This window comes from Taudactylus pleione, unplaced genomic scaffold (genome assembly GCF_031769625.1).
Source record: "Taudactylus pleione unplaced genomic scaffold, aTauple2 ptg000473l, whole genome shotgun sequence".
Lineage (NCBI taxonomy): Eukaryota > Metazoa > Chordata > Amphibia > Anura > Myobatrachidae > Taudactylus > Taudactylus pleione.
In genome coordinates, this window is record NW_028284875.1 from 9,098,708 (window position 1) to 9,114,452 (window position 15,745).

General features: G+C 40.7%; 1 protein-coding gene across 2 annotated transcripts in view; it reads left to right on the forward strand.

Moving 5' to 3' along the window:
* Window positions 1-15,745, forward strand: part of CNKSR3 (CNKSR family member 3) — a 119,930-nt gene that overhangs the window by 27,447 nt on the left and 76,738 nt on the right. The window lies entirely within an intron of this gene.

Sequence of the window (15,745 nt, forward strand, 5' to 3'; positions counted from 1 at the left end):
TAGCTGGCCTGCACAACCAAGTCCACATCCAGCATAGCTGCTTCCGCATTGTTCCAACCTGCATCCTGAAAAGCTGGCCTGCTACTATCCAGATCTGCATTCTATCGTTTCTGTGCATATCCATCTGTGCCAGTTAATTGCAAGTCTTCAGAACTTCAAGCTAGTTTCCAGCAGCAGACTCTAGCACACACCTGCATCTGTTTGCTTCAGCCATTAACTCCTACTTTGCCTGCTGCCATTACTCCAGGTAGATTATTATGAGTATTCCTGCTTACTTCATGTGCCCATCAAACAAAGGTCTAGGGGGTAAATTTAATAAGAATCGAGATATGTCGAGATGCCAATCTTTGGTGATTTAAGGGTTGATTTTCATCTCGCAAATTTACTAAAGGTAAAGTCGGATGAGATAGAGAGATTTCTCTCTTCTCACTCGTAAAACTCAGGGGAGATAGCTAACTCGAATCAACTCAGTCGGGCAATCGGAAGTACTTTTCACCTAAAATATACATCTCTCAAATTTACCAAGAATCGGGATGACAAGCTCGGGTGAGATGACAGCAAACTCTCTGGCAAATTGAAGTTTTAAATACCTCCAGAGCTACGAGTTTGCCAGAAACTTACACATATCAGTGAGATTTGTGTATGTTTCTGCCTGTAAATAGTTAAATTAGGGTTAATATTTTAGAACAAATGACGTAGGGTCCTCCCCCAAAAGCTTAACCAGCCCCAGACTTGTCAGCCTGTCCTGGTACTTTAAATTACAGGGAACAAAATGAGTAGGGTTCCACCGTAATTTAGGTATCAGCACCAGGCTGCTGGTTTTAAATATAAGGGGGAAAAAATTGCGTAGGGGTCCCCCTATATTTAAAACCAGCACCGGACCAAGCCGACCGGGGTATAATGCCACAGCCCGGATACCCTATTACCGGGTCTCCAGGGCCAAAGCATTATCACCCCAGGCTGGTAAGGCCAAGGTGTGGAGGTGGGGACCCCCTATAAAAAGGGTCCCCCCCTCTCCCGATACCCCAGGCTTGGTCTGAAGCCTGGAGCTTTTCCCCGCACCCCTGGGCTGTGGGTACGGGGTTAATATTGTTTAAAATCAAAGAAAACTATTGTATTTTACAGTGGAACTACAGGTGCCAGCATGCATGCCCTTTGACACCTTTGGAACTACAAGTGCCAGCAGGCGGCCAGCACCCCTACCTCCACTGTAATATAAATAGTTAAATATAGAGGAAATACATACGTCAATCACATATACTTACCTGTACCAGCCGGTCGATACACTTCTCCCAAGTAGAAATCCGTGTGCATGGCCCTGCAAAAAAGATCCTATAGTCACCTACATTCTGGCGCTGTTCTCCATAGCATCCACAAACTTTTTAAAACGAAAAACGACTTACCCGAATCAAGACGAACAGATGTAAGTATATGCTGTTACATATACTTACACCTCGCGAAATGACAGATGACCGAAGTCATCTGCAATTTCTCACGGGCCGCTAGCCAATCAGCGGCCGCTTTTCATAAAATTAAAGTCAATGGGCCTGATTCAGACCCACTCGCGAGCGGCTGTCCGCTCGCAAGTGGGTCGATGTTATGGACTGAGCATGCGCACGACGGAGGGAGCTCCGTCGTGCGCATGCGCCAGACGCGACGAGCGAAGGAAAGTCCGATCAAAGGGGGCGTGCTGTCAATGTTGATTGACAGCACGCCCCCTTTGGTGGGCGTGCCGGGGGCGTGCCTCCCTGACGGGGGCGTTCCCACGGGAACGCCTCCCGTCAGAAGCCGGCCCACTGACATCACTAGTGATGTCAGTGGGAGTGATTTTGGCTCTGATAGAGCCAAAATCACTCCGGAGCTTGCGGTTGAAAACCTCAACCGCAGGCTCCGGCTCGCAATTTCGATGGTCGCGATGGTCTCGACCATCGCGGCCATCACAAAGCACGCTCGTATAGCCTGTGGGTGGTGACCCACAGCTATACGAGCGTCCAGGAGGACGCTCCATGAAAATGGAGCCCGGCCCTCATTCAGAGCGTGCGCTCTGCTCAGAGCGTACGGCTCTGAATGAGGGCCAATATTTTGGGGGAAATTAAAGTATTTAATTTGATTTTTCAATGTTTTTATACAAGTTTGTAAAATGTTGGTAAAAACACTTGTAACTTCCATCTGCAAGTATAAAACTAATTTCCCACTAGTGCAACATCTCACCATACATGTTCCACATCATTTAACCCATTTTTTTTTTAGCTTTTACTTTACAAATGACCTGAAAAGTGACATGTCTTTATTGGCCAAATTATACTATTTAAACCTCTACAAGTGCATTATTATTCATTGGGAGGGGTTCTGCACGGTGTCTTGCCATTTTTACCTTAAAACAAAGATTTTCTCTACCTTATCACCTAGTCAGGGGAGTGCACATAAAAGACGCAAAGTTGCTGGGAAAATTAATCGCAGGTTTAGAATTGAAATAAAATTTCCAGTGCAAATATGCTGTGAAAGCTGCAAATGCGCCTAGTTGAATCGACTGATATCAGGATGATTATTGCATCTTTGATGCATGCAAACTGAATATACAGACACAGAAACAGAAAAGTGGAGATTGGTCTTTGTTTTCATACAGACGTGACCTCTTTATTTTAACCACTTGCCTGGCACGGCCACATCAGATGCGACCAGTCAGAAGATAAAGAAGATAAAGAGCAAATCCTCTCCTCGGCAGCACCCACACCTGGCTGTTGCAGACGGAACCAAACCCTCCCTTAGGGGTGCCTAACCCTAACCTCCCCCCCAAGTGCCTAACCCTAACCCCCCTGTAAGTGCCTAAAGCCAACCTCCCCTTCCCCGCAGCCTAAACCTAAGTCTCCGGGGGGGGGTGCCTAACCCTAACCACCCCCCGGGGGTCCCTAACCCTAACCTCCTTTACTCTGGCCTAACCCTCCCGGGGGGGGGGGAGGGTGCCTGACCCTAAGTCCCCCCTGCGAGCCCTTAACCTAACTGCCCCCCCACCCCCCCCCACGTGGCTGTCCGTGCCCGCCTCCCGGCTAACCTTCAATAGGTATGCCGGGCTTCCGGCGTAGGGATACTGATAGGCGTCGGGATTTTGATGCCTATCATTAGACCCCTGCCTGGATTAGACAGACGGGAAGCCGGCGGTCGGCATTTCGACCGTCTGCTTCCTGACTGCATCCCCTTTCTGTATGGAGTGCCGCACCTACTGTACCATATGTGATTGTCAATTCATCGCAAAGGCACCCAGCTAAGTCACTAATTTGAGGGAGTGCCAGATCCCTGCTTCGTTTTATATATATATATATACAGTAATGTATATATTTTAACAATGTTTTCTTTTTTTATTTTTAATGGTCCTGTATTGATCAAGACTCGATACAGGACCTCCGATTAGGGATGGTATACTATACAGCAGTGGTTCCCAAAATCAGGACGCCCTAGTGCATCAGCATTGTTTTCACGGCACCCCTAAGCCAAAAGTTTTTTTTATTGAGAAATTCAGAGAAAAATGTAGTGAAGTAGTACAGTGAAGTAAATTGTGCTGACCTGTCATCCTTAGGTTTGGTTATATAGTGGTGGACAGGTTTGTGCTTCTGTTTGTCTACATATTTACATTACATTGACCATAAAGAATTTGATTTGGTGCTGGACCACCAACCTGAGGCACCCCTACAAGTGTCCCGAGGCACCCCAGGATGCCGCGGCGCACAGTTTGGGAACCACTGCAGTATAATAGGGATGGCCACTGACCATCGATGGTTTGCAAACTATCGATGGTCTATGACCGATAACAAGTTTTTGTGCCATTGCTGATGGGCACCAATACTGTACCATCGATGGCAGCCCCAACTGATGTTAAGGAAACAAGCAATGATTTATATCGATGGTTGCCCCATCGATAAATAATCATTGATTGATTGTTTGAGACCGCAGTCACTGATGTTTCCTTAACATCGGTTGGGGCTGCCATCGATGGTGCAGCTATCAATTACCATCACTACAGTATACCATAAAATGTACTATTTTACTGTTTAAAAAAAAGAAAATAAATCATGTTAGACAAGTTTTAAAAAGATGTTCTTGACCTAATTCAGTCATAAAAAAACCCGACAATTTTGGAAAGGTTTTTGGAAAAAAAATCATCAGTTAAGTGGTTAAACCAAAGGTGGGCAATAAGCGTCCCTCCAGCTGCTGTGGGACTACACATCCCTGCATGCCCTGCTACCAGGGCATGCTAAACCAGTGGTAGGTAATGCTGGGATGTATAGTTCAACAGCAGCTGGAGGGCTGCTTATTGCCCACCCCAAAAATCTGGCTCATAGAAAGTAAGCCAATCAGAAGTAACTGAATTTTTGTATGTACTGAATTACAGTATTAAGTGGGTGTAGCACATTGTGTATTGAAGCTTTAAAGGTGCATACTACACAAGCTGTTTACATGAGTTTTTTTCCGGTCAACTTACACAGGGAAACAATTCCTTTAGTCACTATTTGTATGCATAAATGGTGCTGCATAACAAAACAGTAGCAGAAGTTATTTAACTGGTTAATTGCATATACAGGTATATAGAATCCATTTGCTAGTATATTTGTGTATACAAAAATAAATGTACAAACGTATACACTAAAAGGTAGAAAGATTAATTTAGTTTAAGTAATATGGGAAAACTTACTCCTTAATGTTTATTATTAGGGTACTATAAGTTGCTGTGGAATTCCTTAACCATGTATAGACACAAGGCAGAAGGCTTTTATACAGGTTATGAATGAGGTGACTCCTAATATCTGTAATATGTTACAGTACTGAATTTTTTTTTTTTTTATAATACACGTCTTACTAATAAACACAAGTGATCATATCAGAAATTACAGTTCATAAAGCTATTTACAGCAGTTTATACTGTATTTTGTATTGCACCATAACAGTTTAAAATGAGTACTTCATTTCTTTATTTGTTATTTATTAAGGGAATTCTTTCACTAGTTGATAAAATGCCTAAAAACTGTACAAATTATGTTTTGATCATTTATTTAACTTTTATTGTAGAAACTTTGTTCTTTGTCAGTTCTTTTGTATTATTTTATTCTTTTTTTGTGCATTCTGTACTTTTTTCCTGAGTATAATAACCAAATACATTGAGAGATAGTCTCAACAATGGTAAAATAGTAAAGTAACTTTTAAGATAAAAATTCTGTAATTTGCTTTTCTTATTGATTATATGTGAATCAGTGGCAGCAAAGAGTAAACGATCGTAAATGTGAAAAAAACTGTTTAATGTTATTTACAAATCTGTACAATGTGAGTAAAAAACCCAATAACAATTACTCTTTTTTTGACACTGTATATAACACCATCTCTGTCTGTTTATATTGATTTAATACATTTTGTTCAGGGTGTAAAATAGCTTGGCATACATAACTCTGGAAATTCCACCACTGTTCCCTCTATGTTATCCAAACAGCAGCTTAATTCATTGATGCCTTGTGTGTTTTTATAACTGCATGTAGGACTGAGGGGCTGCGTTCACTAACAAAAGAGCATTGTGAGGGAAAACACTGCATGATCAACAATGTGCTTTAAATGACTATAAAACTGTTTTGTATGATTATGAATGCAGCTGCCTAGACTTGTCCCAGAATTGCAGGTGTTCCTTTCTGCTCCGTTTATCGCACATATTTGTTAAAATAAGGATGTGTTTACAAAGGTTGTGTTAGAACAAGAACCCAGTGTCAGCTGATCACTGATATTGTATGACATTAAATGAAGCTGACTTATACTCTTCTTACAAATACTGACATAAGTCCTTAACACTTACATTTCAATATGTGCTCATTTACAGTGCCTATTGTTCAGAGGTATTTATCATTGCTGTGTTCAATGCAATTTAATTGCATCTATGTTCGTGTTAGTGGCTACCAATTGGCTATCCTTATCAGTATCAATTGTTAAGTGCTTTAAACAGGGATAGGCTTATGCTCAGACAATTTTCCTCTCTTTGGTACTGAATGCTAGTGTTAATAGAATAATAATAGAATAGAGGAAATCTCTGACTTTGAGGATATGATTGTGCACACAAGGTGAACAGAAGCAAAGGCGGAAGCTCACACCATTGATCTCTGTGGAGTGACGCAGGTCATGGAATTCTCATTTAACCATAAACAGACTGAAAACATTACTGGAAAATGGCTTCTTGATTTGCTCTATCACTCAGTATAATCACCTCACATGTAGAGCTCCTGTGATATCAAGATGTCTCACATTTAAAGAAACAGCACTACAGTATGCAGTACACAGGTGTCTACATCATTTGCAAATTACAGTATACACAAAGCAGCATATATTTACTGTAATAAATACATGGAAAATACAACATATATTTACTGTAATAAATACATGGAGAATACAACATATATATACTGTGATAAATACATGGAGAATACAACATATATTTACTGTAATAAATACATGGAGAATACAACTTATATTTACTGTAATAAATACATGGAGAATACAACATATATTTACTGTAATAAATACATGGAGAATACAACATATATTTACTGTGATAAATACATGGAAAATACAACATATATTAACTGTAATAAATACATGGAGAATACAACTTATATTTACTGTAATAAATAAATGGAAAATACAACATATATTTACTGTAATACATGGAAAATACAACATATATTTACTGTAATACATGGAAAATACAACATATATTTACTGTAATAAATACATGGAAAATACAACTTATATTTACTGTAATAAATACATGGAGAATACAACTTATATTTACTGTAATAAATACATGGAGAATACAACATATATTTACTGTAATAAATACATGGAGAATACAACTTATATTTACTGCAATAAATAAATGGAAAATACAACATATATTTATTGTGATAAATACATGGAAAATACAACATATTTACTGTAATAAATACATGGAGAATACAACATATATTTACTGTAATAAATAAATGGAAAATACAACATATATTTACTGTGATAAATACATGGAAAATACATGTTTTAACTTGCATTTCAAGAATAAAAGGCATTTTTAATTTACACACATGCAGTCATAGAGCATGTTTACACTCAAATACATTTTTTCACTCTTTTCTTACCTACCTCATTAATAATTTAATATCCAACAATTATCAAGGCAATTGCGGTTGTCATCCTGTAACACGATGAGAAAAAGCAACGGAAACAGATTTGCTTCACATGGAAGTGTTCTGGTGGGATGGAACATAGATTGGCATGACAAATTCTAAGTGAATATGTATTCCACAGGAGATGTAGTTTTAATCCCGGCTATCGGGATGCCGGCACTCAGAATGCCAGCGCCGGAATCCCGACACCAGTCAGAATCGGGTTAGGGGCTAGTGTTTGACACAAGGGAAAGGGTTAGGCACTACGGGGGGAGGTTAAGTTTAGGCTGCGAGGAGGGAAGGGTAGGATATGGTTAGGATACTTACCAACAAGTGTCTGCATCCTAACACTGTCGGGATGCCGGCGTTGGGTGTCTGATCGCAGGGATCACGAGCGCTGGCATCCCGTACCCAACCCTTACACAGGAACATGCACAAACTTTGATAGATGAGTATGGACTTCGATAGATGAAATCTACCTCCATGTGGGGCAATAAGTGTGGTAATGTGCCAGACTGTGATCTGGATCCACAAAAACAAGATACTGTTTTGCTGTAGAGGATATTTAAATAATATGGAATTAGTGATAATGGTGTACATTAAAACACTAATTAAGCCCGATTCAAATCTGTGGTTTGCAAAACTGTATCTCATGTTTCCTGTTGGCATTTACCATTGGAATTTGCTGATCACATTTCAGGTTTCCTAAGGATCTTGAAAGTTTATAGTTAGGAGTTATTTCAGTTAGGGGCGAGTAAATGCCCGTGTATGCTTATGCTGCACTTATTCACTCGCTGATTGTCAGCCCCACATGACCCAGGGAGAGATGGGGGTGTGAAGAGGTGCTATTGCTATTCCATGCTGTTGCAATGACACATAGCCCCACCTTGCACCTAATTGAACTCTCCTCTTAGTGGTTTTAATATTTGTATTGTTAAACATTATTTTAATTCAATTTTTAAATAATGAAAAAGTATTTGAACTAGTTTGCTCATACTGCTTAACTAAATACTAAACTGCATAACTATTCAAAATAGAGAATCCAATAATGAGACTTTACAATATTGCTGATATATATAATTAGCTGAAGTACCCGGCGTTGCCCGGGTTTAAATCTTCAAGTTATTAAGTTAGGCATCCCAGATCTATTGCCACCCCACTGTGAAGTTTTCATCCAAATCCATCCAATGGAAGGCTCAGAACAGGCTCCCCGGGTCATAAGTCTGCCCAGCATACACCAATGGGAGTTCCGACCAGAACCTAATCTTCAAGTTATAAAGATAGGCATCCCAGACCAATTGCAAGGCATCCCAGACCAATTGCCACCCCACTGTGAAGTTTTCATCCAAATCCATCCAGTGGAAGGCCCAGAGCAGGCTCCCCGGGTCACAGCTCTGCCCAGTGTCCGTCAACGGGAGGTCTGACTGGGACCTCAACACTCTAATATGTCTTCTAGGATCCAATGTTACCACTCTGTGAAGTTTTCATCCAAATCCATCCAATGGAAGGCTCAGAAGAGGCTCCCCGGGTCAAAGTTCTGCCCAGTGTACACCAACATTAGGTTCGACCAGTACCCCAACCCCTCTAAAATCTGTCCAGGATCCAAAAGCTATATACACAAAAATTATTGCTCATCTACCTTTAGTTACTGTATATCCTGCAGTGTAAGCTTTATATTATTAGTACTCAGCAGGTGTGTTACCATTTTCCATGATAAATTGGCTGTTGGGGGCAATGTTCCACTGTAGTCTGAAGAAAAAATGATGTCCCTGTGGTACACTGTGGAAATGGACACTTGTAAATATCATACTTTCCATATAAAGAAAATAAACGTTTGCAGATCTACTCCCAGGCTATACATTTTTTTCCTTTAGCATTTTATCCAATAAAATGCTTCATTTTATCCCATAAAATGCTTCATTTTGCGTTTATTAAATCCTTCTCCAAAACCCAAAATAAGTACATTCCTGTAATGCAGCATATGTTAATGTTACATTATTGCTGGCATACTAGACCACACTTCTCTCACGTTTGTGCCTTTTATTTACTATTAAAGTCACAACTCATTCCCAGAACAAGTTATTGCTTCATATTGTTACTGAAACTTCAAAGAATGTTTGTGACATTTTCTCTATTTAGTCACACAAATGCTACTTTGTTAAATTGGTATCTAAAATGCCTGCTGGCACATAACAATGACAGTTTGTACATTGCTCATCTGCAGGCTGAGGCCACTGAGTACTGGGTAACTGTGGGGCCTGCAGCTTTAGGGGCATGTTTAATAATGAGTGATATTCTGGTTATCATTCGGTACTAATCTTAAATGGTGCTCCATCCAATGAGCTCCTAAATGTCATGTGTTTGAAATATTACAGTTAGGAGCTCATTGTTTGGAGCACCATGTAAGATTAGTAACAAGTAATAACCTGAATATCACTCATTATTAAATATGCCCCTTTTTTGGATGGCTGATGTGGCTGTTACAATTTGGAGATTTGCAGTGTTCTGGAAATTGCTAGGTACACAGTACAGACTGGCTTTATTTTATTTTCTTTATGTATTTACTAAAATATCGATACTCATTTGTTTTATTTTTGCAGGTAGTTTCTTCACACCACCCTGACCCATATATCTGTAGCATTTAACCTTGTACATATAAAACATCTTGACATCCATATCCGGGAGACCTATGTTAGCACTGATGGCTGATGACTGCATACAAGGTGTAAATGCATCTATCATTTATCCTGTTTGACATCTGTTGGCTCCTCATCAGATGTGGATCAGGAACTGTCTCTTTAGCATTGTATAGTGGGAAGTGGGGTTGCAATGATGTAATAGCACCATTACGACCCCTGCGCTGCCCACTTGACCATGCCTTGCCACCTGCATTGCTGACCATATTGCCCCCTCCCAGAGTGGACAACTTAGAAAGTCAGCAAATATGGTATACATCACTGCGCGAAAATTGAAGTGTTTTCCTTAGGCACACCCCATGTGTGACCAACAAATATCAGAGTAAATAATTTAGGACTGTAATCTCTTCAGCAGGTATCATTGTGTACATAGATTGTATATTGTACTTTGTATCTACCTAAAGTGTAATTATATCTCTTTGTATTGCTTATCCTAGCCATTATAACCTATATAGTGCGCCCAAGACTGCTGCATCACCTGCTACTATCGTGGGTTGGAAGGAAAATCCCCAAAAGTCATTACTCTGTAGGTGTTTTGTAACTTCTACATTATATTGTATTCACCCACTGTAAGCATTGAAGTGTGCCAACAATGGCTGCCTCCTTTTAATATATGGTTTATTTCCTCCGAACGTAAAGTGCTTTGTGTCCTTTTGGAGAAAGGTGCTATATAAATAAACATTATTATTATTAATTATTATTTACATTATTTACTTATTCTTGAAGACACATGAACACAATTATATTGTTTGCCTTCTACACTGAGTACTGTTTTGCAGGCTGGAGTTTGTCTGAGTAATCCACAGTAGAACAATTAATAAGTGTAATTCTTTTTCAACAGTATATTTCTTTATACACTGTTTTTCTTTATACACAAAGGCATCAATCCAATTAGCCACAAAGAGTGCTAGTTGCCATTGCCTTAAAACGCTGGCGACGGCACCTCGTCTAGCACCCCTCGCGACCTTCTCCGAGCCTGAATTTGTACAATTTTGCTCAGAGCAAACAATTGGATTGAGCCCTATGTTTCATTAGTACACAATACCCTAAATTTACTGAGTAGTGCTTTTTAAAGCCACCATATCTTTATTTATTTTATGTATTAACAGTTTCTTGTATAGCGCAGCATATTCCGTTGCACTTTACAATTGGAAACATTTATAGAACAACACAGGGTAATAACAGACAGATATATAGGTAGGAAGGCCCTGCTCGCAAGCTTACAATCTATAGGGAGATAGGCATTGATACACAAGGATAGGAGTTCAGGCGGCTGGATTTAAATGTGCAATTATATTGAATGCAAAACACACCTGGCTTTGTGTTTAATATTATTGCCCCGTTAAATCCTACAGCTAAAATGTGCAGCATAGTAAATTTAGCACTGTTTCTTTAATGATCAAAACACCTACAGAGACCATGTATTATGGTAGTTGTGTCTCTCCTTGTCCATTACTACCACTGACAACTCTAGATGAGAAAAGCAATGGCTTTTGCTCTATTATGCATGTTTCCACAAGTCCTAAGAAATAGGGTTTGTTAGCAATGGCATAAAACCCTAGCATTTAACATGGAGTGTGTCTTGTGTGTCCTGTTGCTGAGAAAAGTCATATTTGAAGAACTGACTTTGTCGTAGCACATATAATGGTTGATAACTCCAAATGTTTTGCTTGATGATGGTGACAAAATATAGATAGATGTATGTAACAATAAAAACTGTATACATAACTTACTGTTTGTCATCTTTTACAACTCTTAAATTATCATCCTAACATAAACTTTCCCTGGTGAGTACATATATAATGGATTTTCACTGTTTGAAGAATACTCAGCCTAAAAAAGTCTGAAAATAGGTTGTCAGTCATGGACCACCATAACTTGTCCATGCCATTGGCAAGCATCAGAAATTAGCTACAGTAGAGCTTTACAGCCCTTCAGTATGTGTTGTAGCCATGTACCCATCGGGAGGCAATCGGGAAGCCGACTGCCTAAATACCGGCAGCTGGCCTCCCAACTGTCATTTCCCGGCAAGGGTGAAATGCGGGGCGTCTACATGTAGACGCCCGCATTTCCCCGACGCCGGGAGACCGGCGCCCGGCATCCCGATCGTAGGGATGCCGGGCGCCGCGAGCGGACAGCTGGGGGGGGGGGAGGGTTAGGTTTAAGGCTCCCGGGGGGGACTTAGGGTTAGGCCCCCCCCGGGAGGGTTAGGGTTAGGCTAGGGGGAGGGAGGGTTAGGGTTATGCACTCCCGGGGGACTTGGGGTTAGGCACCCCCCGGGGGACTTAGGTTTAGGCAGCGGGGAAGGGAGTGGTTAGGGTTAGGCACTTGGGGGGGGAAGTTAGGGTTAGGCACCCCTAAGGAGGGTTAGGGGGGTTAGGTTAGTAAATACTTACCTATCCACGATCGGGATTTCCAGCGCTGTCGGGCTTCCGCTGCGTCGCACTCTGCTCCTGTCGGCTGCCGCTGACGGGAATCGAACCGCCGGCCATGCGACCGGCGGTATTTCATACCAATTCCGTACCCATCTATCATTATATTTAATTATCCCACTTGTATTTAATATATTTCCCATTTCAGTACTCCTATGCTTTACATCTGGATAATATAACATTGGGCAAACATAAGCATTTATATTTTTTCACTTTACTTTCAGGAACAGGAGCAGAAAGTTACTTTTACTAAATTATTTTAGTAAATCATCCTTTAAAATCTTCCCCAAAGGATGAGTTATCCTACTGGCCCTTTTAGAGTTAGAGAAATCTGTTTCCTGGAGTACAGTTAATGGGATAGAAACTATATGTTCAGCTGGTCTTATATATCAGTTGTCTAGGACCATTTCCCTGTTCTAAGTTGAGCGTAACCTGAAGAGACAGCTGCCCCAGCCAACATTACTCTGTTCTTTAAATCAAAATCATTTACTGTAAAATCTGTCAGTTTTGGAACACATGGAAAACGTGTTATTATTATTGCAGACTATCATAGGAGAACAGCTTAATTGTAAAAATATTCAATGTATATGATTTTTTAGTGCAGTATATATATGCATTGGAAGAGACAAGAAGATGAACCTTGAACACCCTCTGCAGAGGTGTCAGGTTTGATGGGGGGAGGCGCTTAGCGTCATTTACTTTAATACTTACTCAAAAAGTACTGCTAATTTTATTATGTAAATAGCGGTAAGTGACATGTATGTAATCGTTTCTAAGAGGATAGGATAGTCTTTGTTTTCATAGCACATAACACTTTTATAGAAAAGTTTGTATTTTAGGACTGTTTGTAGTTCAAGACGGATTTTACCATATAAATTCCCAGATATATTGGTCCAGATGTAGGAGCAGCGATTATTATCAGTCCTCATCACAATGGACTTTTTCATTCTAAACAAATATGTCCCTTCTATGTACTAAATCTTACTTGCAGGGACAGTTGTCGTGGTAAATGCTGTCCCTGCAAGTTACATCCAGGCCACGTCACAGGAGTCTTTCACATTTTTGAAAGACTCTGAGAAACTGATACTACATATGCTCACAGTATAAGCAGGAGGAGTCCAGCGAGTGCCCGGGTCAGGAGGCGTGTTACCGCTGAGCAGAAGTCTCCTCTGTCTGTATGGGGGAGGGGGAAGCAATCACACTGATTGACCCCCCCTTCCCCTGGATTTGCCCCTGATAGCGTACAGCGCTGCAAATACTGTTTTCTATTTTTTTTTCTAAGGGGGCGTGGCCATGCCTCCTACGATTAGGCTACCCCCCTAAAAGTATTGGGGTCTGGGCTAGCTCTATACAGCCCTGTATAAGCATCCCTGACCCGGACGTATTGTAAGATCCCTCTCCTGCAAGATTGTCCCCATTGATAGTAATGGGGACTGCAGTCTGCTGCACTAATTTGCCTTTTGCAGGAGATTTCTGTGAAGTATCCTGTATTTTGCTAATGGTACATAGCGGGGAATCATAAAATTATGCAGAAACTGCAATTTGTACATAATGTTATTGAAAATAATCTTAATAAATAGGCACCTTGGACTTACATTTTGCCAGAACAGAATTGTTTGTAACTGAACTAAATTATGGATCAGGAAACAACAGACAAAGAAACATACTATTGCTAGGAAGGTCATTAGTGTGTTTTCAGCTAAGAAATAGGAAAAGATAAGGCATTTCCAGCCGAATCAATTGAATATTATCTAGGGTGGCAGATATGTGAGTAACTCTGCAGTAAAATAATCCAAGTGAACTTTGCAAGTAGCTGATGAAACCTGATAGACTTTCTAATACACTGATGTCAATGTCTTTAATATTTTGGGCACCTTGTTAATCCTGACCATGCTTGATTTGCACTTTTATTATTTAATCACTAACTAATCCTCTATGGCAGTTCAAATTTGATGTATGGATAACTTTATAGAAGTACGGACATGAAATGAAAGATACATATAAATATAAACAAAGATATGAGGAACAGGGTCACACCTAGATGAAAATACAATATAATGTGACACCCTACCCAGCAAGCTTAGCTCTATTTTTTTTTTTAATAAATGTTCAATAAATGCAGATATGGGTTAAATTAACAGTGTACGCTGCAAGATCATTGTCATTATAGGACAATTTGTCCATTACCACAACTTGTATGGTCCCAACATAAGGCTCTATTCTATATTGTGTCCCTGATTGCCCAGAACAGCCATGTTTTTCTTTTACATTTTGCATACCTGGATTAATATTAATAGTAAAAATAGGTCCAACCAATTGTTTTACTGAACAAAGAGAATGCTATATTTTCTTTTTATAGACTTACTACAAACATTCTTGTGCTACAATGTAGTAAAATTTTCTGCTTTAAAACAATTGTTTGGAATAGCCACACAGCCACCCTACAGAGTACACTTTATTGGGGCTGCTAGTTAGTGTTTATAGAAAATAAGCATATATTTATTAAATACTAGCTACCTACCTGCCCCGGGCTTTGCACGGGAGCAATTTCATCTCGTCACAGCCCCCTGCATCTCACCACAACCAACGCCATGTCACCACAACCCCCTGCTTCTCACTCCTGCCCCCTGCATCTCACCAGTGTCACCACAACTCCCCCTTCCCCTGTAGCTGGCTGGGGCCCGGCCACTGGGATGTGCTGGGAAGGGCAGGAGGATCATGGATGAGAGATTTGTATTGCAGCTACCCTAAGCATTATACGCAACAAATCCATGGGGCTGGGGCACCTGTGTATATTTCCGCAGCCTCCATGTGCACCCCACCCCAGCTGCCGAACATGGAGATGAGCAGTGTCCTCTCTTGCACAATGTACCCTGTATTTTCTGGGCTTCCTGTTGAGCTTCCTCACCATGGTGCCTCTGTTCAAGAACAATGCTGACTCCCATGGAGGATGACAACTGTTTGGCAAGGGCATGTGGCCTAGCGGGAACATCATGCTGGAGAGGGAGCATTTCACTGCAGAGAAGTGGTGGCCGGAGTTCGTCTGCAGGTTCAGCGTAGGGATGGACATCGGAATACGATGGTTACTAACCATCAATGTTTTTTTTCCAATGGTAGTTTTTTTTTTACCATTTAATGATGGCAGTCTGATGTTTGTCACTATTGAATGGAAATCATTTGATGGTGTTCCGATTTATATATTTCCGATTATATATTTTTTCAATTCCTTATAGCTATGCCTCCCCTGGCTCCTTCCTGGCTACTGTGTCTGTATCAGGGCATCTTCATGGGTTTGTTGGAGGCTGCCTCTCGTTCTCTCAGTCTGCCTCAGACATGACCCTGCTGAGTCCCAGGCTCCTTTCCCTCTCTAGGTTGCTGCTAAGCAACAGGGCACATTGCTGTCTCTGATTGGCCATCACTGTTTCAGAGC